Source organism: Eurytemora carolleeae, unplaced genomic scaffold (assembly GCF_000591075.1).
Source record: "Eurytemora carolleeae unplaced genomic scaffold, Eaff_2.0 scaffold543, whole genome shotgun sequence".
Taxonomy (NCBI): Eukaryota; Metazoa; Arthropoda; class Copepoda; order Calanoida; family Temoridae; genus Eurytemora; species Eurytemora carolleeae.
Genome location: NW_019396536.1, coordinates 30,482 through 40,082, shown reverse-complemented (window position 1 = coordinate 40,082; position 9,601 = coordinate 30,482).

Here is a 9,601-nt window from a genome sequence, read left to right as displayed (position 1 = left end):
AATCCACGAAATTTACCGTTATTTTAAAAAACATACGTTTGTTCCTTTTAATTTTCTCTCTATTTTGTCCATGCCATGCCGGGTTCTTTTGTTTTGTTAACAATTTGAGGCACAAACGGAATTTCCGATAAATAAAAAATGGGATTTTTTAAGGGAAAGTTGCTCATAGGGCTGGGAAAATTCTGTTAAATAAACAGAGGTTTTGAAAATTAACGGAAGAGCTTATTAACGAACGGCAAAAACCGTTAAATTTTAACTCATTAACGAAACGGATTAACAATTGAAAACGAAAATGAAACGGATTTTAAAAAACGGTGAATTTCGTTTTTTTTCTTTTAAAAATTGCATGAAACGTGGAAAGATAAATACGTTTGTAACGTGTTTTGATGTTTTTAAATGTCATCTTTTGTGTTTACGACCATTAAAGATTTTATAAACCGTTTGAAAAAGTTGGAACGTGCCCAGCTATATTTGCACAGCCATGGTTATATCTCTGATCTGAGCCTTTAGCATTCATGTGTGCATTAATTTGTCCAAGGGTGGGTAATCTATAACCATGTGCACTGCATAGTATACTGCAGGTTCACGAGAGAAATTGTTTTTGTTTAAAGGGAGAGACTGGCTAAGTAATTTAGTTGAACAGAGACTGCAGTATTTATAGAGAAACAGGTTAGGATTTATTTGATAACAACGTTTTTACTGTGCATACTTTCCAAATAAGAGCCTAAAGTCGTTTACCTGTTTCCTTACATTTATGATTCCTTGTAACTTTAAATATCTTTCTTTCTTTGCCAAATAAAAAAAAAATATTTAAAGACCATATTTAAGGCGAAAGACTTAAAAAACACTTGAGATCGTCGTATTTGAAGAGTTTCAAGTCGTCTTTGCGGTCTTATCCTTAGTGGGGAACCCTTTATGTAAAGTAGTAACTGGGTTTGTCGGTTTCTTTGTCTCTTTGCCTCTGCCCAATCATAACTAACTATGAGCAATAAACTTGAACGATTTGTTTCAAATTTGTATTGGGTTGTTACCAATATTAGCAAGTCTCTCCGGATAAACTTTAAGTACACAAAGTGTACGAGCAATTCTATACTCTCTACCTGTCATAACTAAGACAAGGTTTACATCAAACTAACATTTATTTTATATAGATTCTACTAGTGCTCGGACCGAGGTAGCGGTCAGCGTATTCAATTTGAAAATATGTTTTCAAGGTTAGGGTTTACTAAATAGATATTTATTTTAATTACAGGGTAACTCGTCAGAATCACTCGTTAGAAGCTTGGTTTTATTGGAAACAATGTTGTAACCTATCGGTAAACCAGATCTAATGAGTCATCAATTTATTTGATATAATACCTCTTCCCCCCTCCTCTCATTTTTTTCTGGTATGTTTAATTAAAATACGGAGGTTGATCAGGAAATCCTCATCGAGGAATTCTTGTTTTCTTACCTAAAATAGTATTTTTCTTGTTTATCCTTACAGTTTGTAATATCCTTTGTCTTGATCTAGCTCCTCCTGGATACAGTATCCTTGGATTATGATTATCCATCCTACATGTGGTATCATTGGCTTTGCTAAAGTTCATTCTACCTGTTTATATATAGAATCATTGGTTTATCCCTCCTGTCTGTAGTATCCTTGGTTTATCCTACTTGTCTGTAGTATCCTTGGTTTATCCTTCCTACTAGTATGTAGTATCCTTGGTTTATCCTTCCTACTAGTATGTAGTATCCTTGGGTTTGATGAGCTCTAAACTCTTTATATTATGATGGCTTGACACTGGACACAGAGGATCCAACATTTTATGATAATTTTCAATTATACTTTTCAAAAGAAACAATTTCAAGCCTCAGCCAGCTTTTCTACAGGAGCCAGCTGCAGTAGAAAAACGAGTCCATTAAAAAAACATCGGAGACTAACATTTCCTCGGTTTAAATATAATTGACATACAAGTTTAAACTATGCTGACATAACATTAACATTGACATAACATTAAAAATACTAGAAATACAATTAAGTAATACTAATAAAATAACTAATATAAAATAAAAACATAGAAAAGGGACCGTTCACTTAATTGGGTAATGTCATGGTAAACTAATTAACCTAATAGCTATTCATTGGTATTAGTCTTACTTTTCAAAGATAACTATGACCAGAGAAATAGCCAATTTATCATGTTAAAACATGATTTAAAATATTTATACAAAGACGACATTCTCTCTCTGTCGAACCGGTTTCTAGATTCCAACCAGGGGGGGTTGATAGTTCTTTGCCTGTGTACTCAGTTATCTTTACTCTACACTTTCAACTGTTTACTAATAATGATATACTATAGAGCAAGGAGAATTGAATACAAGGAGGGGGCAATAGGGTTTCCGTACACTTTGCTGTGACGTATTTGGACTGCTGGAGAACTAGTTTTTGCGTAACAACAATAATAAACTATATATATATATATATATATATATATATATATATATCTATTTATCTATCTAGAGGTTGAAATGCCGAGGTTGAATTCTCTGGAACAAGTTCTATCCTTTAGATTGAAAATAAATCCATCTGATAATATCATTCTTTCTCTCTTTCTCCCTCTCTACCTCTGTCTTTCTTCCTTTCTCTTTTTCTCTCTTTCTCTTTTTCCCTCTTTCTTTCTTTCACTCTTTCTTTCTTTCTTTCTTTCTTTATTTCTTTCTTTCTTTCTTTCTTTCTTTATTTCTTTCTTTCTCTCTTTCTCTCTTTCTCTCTTTCTCTTTCTTTCTTTCTTTTTTTGTTTCTTTATTTTTGTTTCTTTCTTTCTATTCTTTAGATTGAAAATAAATCCATCTGATAATATCATTCTTTCTCTCTTTCTCTCTTTCTGTCTTTCTTTCTTTCTTTCTTTCTTTCTTTCTTTTTTTCTTTCTTTCTTTCTTTCTTTCTCTCTTTCTCTCTGTCTTTTTTCTTTCTTTTTTTCTTTCTTTCTTTCTTTCTTTCTTTCTTTCTTTCTTTCTTTCTTTCTTTTTTTCTTTCTTTCTTTCTTTCTCTCTTTCTCTCTGTCTTTTTTCTTTCTTTCTTTCTTTCTATCTTTCTCTCTGTTTTTTTTCTTTCTTTCTTTCTTTCTATCTTTCCCTCTTTCTCTCTTTCTCTCTCTCTCTCTGTCTTTTTTTCTTTCTTTCTTTCTATCTTTCTTTTATCTCCGTATATTTTCGTTATTCACCATATTCCTTGCTCTTATTCAACCTCTCCGTAATAAATGTATCTGATACAGTTTGTGAATGACAGCTTTTTCCAGATGAGTTAAGGTTTTCAAAAGAGCTATTCTAGTTCCCACACTCTACACTCTACACTCTACACTCTACACTCTACACCCTTCACTCCACACTGTACACTGTACACTCCACACTCTACACTCCAAGCTCTAAACTTATATTTAAATGTTCTTCCAAATTGGGTGATGGTGATGGACCAAACCTCTGTAGAGTAAGAAAAGTAGATGTTAGTTCCACATTTATTGAAAAAATATTTCGGTCTGGGTTGACCCTCGTCAGTTCTAACGATATAATAACAATCAAAATCGATAAAAAAAATATTAAAAAATGTTTGTTAAAAATCACAAGAAAATAAACAAACAAAAAAAAATTATTCGAAATAAGAATGTCAAAATGTCAAATGGACATAAGGGAAACGAACTCAGCTTTTCAGATGGAAATTGATAATTTGCAAATATTCACTTTTAAAAAAAATGTTTTAAGACAATTATTATTCCTTGAGAATGTTTTTGTCATAAAGGTTAAAAACAAACTGTTTAGATGAATGTTCTTCCATTTTTTCCCTTCTAAAGTTCTCATCCAATCCCTATTTTTAGTCTTCTCTCTCCATTTATTATTCTCCTCCTTCAACCCCATATATTCATATTTTCTCTTATTATCTAACTTTTACAGACATTAATCTATTAAGCAGAAATTGGAACAGCATTAAAAATATTAACAAAAAATTGGAAATTTTATGATTCTTTAATTTTTTGGGTGAAGCCTTTTTAGCCCCCCCCCCCCCCATCCATTAGATAAAACATGGAAAGTCAATATTTAAATAAAAAGTTTAAGTATATTTCAGTGTTTGAGTTGAATTCTGAAAGTGTGTATGGAGGAGGAGAAGGGAGAGAGGGGGGATATGAATAAATGGGGGTGGGGGAGACTGAGAAATAATAGGAGAAAATATGAATATATGGGGATGATGGAGGAAAATAAGAAATGGAGAGAGAAGACTAAAAATAGGGATTGGATGAGAACTGTAGAAGGAAAAAAATGGAAGAACATTTAAATATAAGTGTAGAGCGTGGAGTGTAGAGTGTAGAGTGTGGAGTGTAGAGTGGTAATTAAAGTGGGACATGTCCAACACACAACGGTAATTAAAGTGGGACATGTCCAACACACAACGGTAATTAGAGTGGGACATGTCCAACTCACAACGGTAATTAAAATGGGACATGTCCAACACACAACGGTAATTAAAGAGGTACATGTCCAACACACAACGGTAATTAAAATGGGACATGTCCAACACACAACGGTAATTAAAGTGGGACATGTCCAACACACAACGGTAATTAAAGAGGTACATGTCCAACACACAACGGTAATTAAAGAGGTACATTTCCAACACACAACGGTAATTAAAATGGGACATGTCCAACACACAACGGTAATTAAAATGGGACATGTCCAACACACAATGGTAATTAAAGTGGGAGATGTCCAACACACAACGTTAATTAAAGTGGGACATGTCCAACACACCACGGTAATTAAAGTGGGACATGTCCAACACACAACGGTAATTAGAGTGAGACATGTCCAACACACCACGGTAATTAAAGTGGGACATGTCCAACAAACAACGGTACCCTTGAAACCTTCATCTAATCAATAATGTAAAAATTGACCGTAACTTTGCTGCCTTGAAATTTCTCGATTACTTCTAGAACATGACATCCACGTAGTCACTTTCGTAGAGAAACCACAAATAAAAATGATCCATTTTTAAAAACAAAAACATTGATATCTTTATACTCAAACTAAGCTTTTAAGGGTAGCGGTTTAAATAGGACAAATCCTTTATCAATGGAGGGTCACTTCAAATTATATTATATACTGCCCCATCTAAATGTAAAATTGAGTCGGATTATACCAACGAGGTTATATAGTCTATAGAGTGATGATGTACGCTAATCCTTTACTTATTGTATAGGCCATGAACTATACCGAGAGCGTACTGCATATTTCCTCGGTATGAATTTTGTTAGTCCCTTTCAGCCTGAAAGGGACTACAAAGTGTACAATTCAAGTAATTGTTCACAAATTATACGCAGAACATCACACTAATACAGTTAATCCATGGACATATCCATTCCAATCTCTTAGTTTTATAAAGTTGTTAAATAACTTTAAACGTGTGTATTTGCTATATGTGAATTAATATAATTATTTTATTAAACATTAAAATGTAAAAATCGTCATTTGTAAAGTGAATACCTACAAAATTGTGAACCTTTTTTGCTTCATACACTTTTGTTTACTGCAATTAATACCTTGTTTCAAATTATTTTTTTTAAGGCTTTTAGGGAGCTTTGCGCCCATCTTCTATTTTAATTGTGAACATTTTTTCTTTGTATGTCATTGTAAAACAAAACAAACAAAAAGTAACAAGGGTGCAGAACACATAATGGCTGTCCCAAAAAGCAAAACAATTAGAAGACCACCCTAGCAAGGGAATTCTAACAAGGTTTAAAACTTAGCAAAAATAAATTAGTTTGGTTAAATGTTTTCCCACTGTAAGTTATGAATTTGAAATTAAAGAGTTAATAACCATTTACCTTCCTCATTTTTAATTTTAATATTTTGGTATTTCCTCAAAATAAAAAATATGTTTTTTACTAAATTGATTTTTATCTAAGCTTATACTTAAAAATGCATGACAGGCTATCAGTGAATTGATTTAGAGAAAATCAAATAATTTTCTAGAAAACCTTTCTTTAAAATGATGTTCCAGGGCCCAAAAGGTTATATAGCACAAATATGTAAAGTACACCTGATGTATGGAAACAGTACAACAAAATGGTCGTTTTACACTTTTTTCGAGTAAATTCCACTCTAATATATTCTATTCTCTTTGCCTATAGTATATCAATATTAGTGTACAGTACAGCTAACTGACCACACAGATAGGAAACTATCATCCCACCTGATTTTACATTAATAAGTCTAATCGAAGAAACCTCAACACCAAAACATTTTTATAAACAAATATTTTTTTAATCGGCTATCAACATGTTAAGGATATAAACATTTGTGAGTTATCCAATTAGTATTCTGTTCATAACTTCCAACAAAACTTTCTAAATTTCGAAAAGTTTTTTTACTAGCTCCAACTTTAATTAATGTTTAGTAAACATTAAGGAACAGAAAATTTGTCACAAATTCCTATTTTATAATTTTCTTTGATACTTTAAACTTTAGATTTTCTAAGCTCAAATTGTTTAATAGAATATTTTTACATCATCAAGTTGCAAAGATATAAGGATTGGAAAATTAGAGGAAGTGGCTAGTGTTCATTCCTTTACCCGTGTAATGTTAATATTATTACTACCCCTGGGAATTGCATAATGAGAATTGGAATTCGATTCTATTATTGTTTATGTTTTATAGACAATATTTGTTCAAATACAAGAATACAGAGAATATACAGATAAAAGCTGGAAGTGAACAGTGAACAGGAACCTCTAGAAAGGAATAAACAATGAACAGGAACCTATCTTGAAAGGAACAAACACTGAACATGACCCTTTTGAAAGGAATGAACACTGAACAGGAACGTCTTGAAAGGAATAAACAATGAACAGGAACCTATCTTGAAAGGAACAAACACTGAACATGACCCTTTTGAAAGGAATGAACACTGAACAGGAACCTCTAGAAAGGAATAAACACTGAACAGGAATATATTGAAAGGAATGAACACTGAACAGGAACCTCTAGAAAGGAATAAACACTGAACAGGAACCTCTTGAAAGGAATAATCACTGAACATGACCCTCTTGAAAGGAATAAACACTCATGAGAAACCTCTTGAAAGGAATAAACACTGAACAGGGACCTCTTGAAAGGAATAAAAACTCTTCAGAAACCTCTTGAAATGAATAAACACTCATGAAAAACCTCTTGAAAATGAGTGGAACATCAAATAAAGGTTGAAAGTGAACCGTTGTGAATCAGAAATATAACTTTTAGATTTGACATATTTGATAGATGGGCATTAGCTAGTGAGCATTAGCTAGTGAGCATTAGCTAGTTAGCATTAGCTAGTGAACATTAGCTAGTGAGCATTAGCTAGTGAGCATTAGCTAGTTTTAGTGTTGGTTTAAGTTCTATGCAAACGTAAAACATAAAAATAGTCGAGGATTCGGGGGGAGGGGGGTAATAGAGTTAGTAAACAAACCCTCTGTGGGTAACCTCTAAGGAGAGGAGAATGTATTTTCTTTCTGATTCTGATAGGGAGAAATAATGGTTATTTTATACAGCAGATATAATGAATGGTCATCCAATAGAGAAAGAAACTGAATTTTAATGGACTCTCTTCTCCAGTCTTTCCTTGTAGCTGGAAAATAAATCTAGTTCAGTAACTCCCAACTTGGAAGAGGGGGGCAGGGGGATGTAGGGGGATTTTAAAGAGCAGGGATGCAATTCAAGTATAACAAATATATTGTGAAAAAGGTCTTTTTCCGCAATCTCAATAGTCAAGTATTCCAATAAATGTTTTTTATCTTAAAGAGACTGTAAGCGTAATTTCAAGTGACCCTCCATAAAAAGATTGCAATGTCTGATTCACACCGATATCTCTACAAAAGCGACTTGCGTATTTCTACTGCAAGGAAAATTATAAAAATTGTCAGATTAAATTCTAGAAAAATGCCTTATTTTAACATTACTAGCCTAAGAGGGCGCTTCGCGCCCATCTTCTAAATTAATTGTGAACATGTTCTCTTTGTGTACATCGTAAAACAAAACAAAAATAATTCGCGGATTTTCACAAAAAATTTAGTGGATTTTCAAAATTTTCAAAAATTTAATGGAGACAAATATTTGAAATTTTGATCATTCATAAACCTTCCCTGGGGTCCCTAGATGTCCCACAAAAAATTTGGGCACGATCGGTTCAGCCGTTTTGACGTTTATTGGATACAAACAAACAGACAGACAAACAGACATACAAGCCAAATTTATATATAGATTGATTAGATTCAGGTTTTAAAGTTACTGCTGTTAATCGGGAAATGTTTTTTTGAAAGGGTCAGTAATATTTTCTTTTTGCTAAATCTAAATATTTATTTTGTAGCAGAGATTAAAATATTAGAATTGTATTGCAAGTTTACAAATTTCATAAACGGAAAAACTACATTATTTATAATTTATTTTCTATATAAATGATTCATATGATAGACACATATTAGACTTTGAATGCCAGTGCAATGTTTGGCAGCTGACTCCCTCGTCATCCATCGCTGAGAAACAACAGAACTTCCTTATAGTTATTAACCAACTGATATTTTATTTGGTTCTCTACTTTTTCATATGCTCTAATTGCGTTGTGTACATTTTTTTTTTCACAGAAAGTAAAAACTGGGTTTGCAATGTTCACTGGTGGTTTTAATTCGATTTCAAGTTCAGTTCATTTATATTTTCGCTTACATTACCTTTTAACAGCTTTTAAAATTAATGATCAACTGATCATCGCTTTAAATGTGAACTTCAAAAATCTAATTCATCACAGCAGTGATTGTTTGAAAAATCATTAAAAAGTAAAAAAAGAGTCCAAAAATGTTTTCCGTCAGTGAATGGCTCATGGTTTTATACTGAGCCAAGGAACTGAACACTTGCTACCAATCCTTATTTCCAGTAGACATTTTATATGTTTCATATCATGAATTCAGTAATAACCCTAAACAGTAAAAATAGTTTTTTTTCCTAGCATTCTCATTTTTTACACTTTCACCTTGATTTTTTTTTACTTAAATAAATATTAATTTAAGTATAAACTGTAGAATAAACAAAGTTTCGCATAAGCTTATTGATTTTGATATTTTATTTTTGTTCATAAAAATTGTACCCTTCCTCTTGATAGTTTGTCAAAAGTCAAACACAACTTCGAGACTTCTAGTCATAGTTTTAAACTGTTTCCAACTTTATCTGACAGATTGTTTTTAAACTTTATCCCAGTTTATTTTGATGCTTGAATGCAGAATATTAACAAATGTGTTACAACTTACAATCTATCTATCCATCTACTGCTTTCCTGTCTACCTGTCTACCTGTCTACCTGTCTACCTGTCTACCTGTCTACATGTCTACCTGTCTACCTGTCTACCTATCTACCTGTCTACCTGTTTACCTGTCTATCTGTCTACCTTTCTACCTGACTACCTGTCTACATGTATACCTGTCTACATGTCTACCTGTCTACCTGTCTACCTGTCTACCTGTCTACCTGTCAACCTGTTTACCTGTCTACCTGTCTACCTGCCTACCTGTTTACCTGTCTATCTGTCTACCTGTCTAC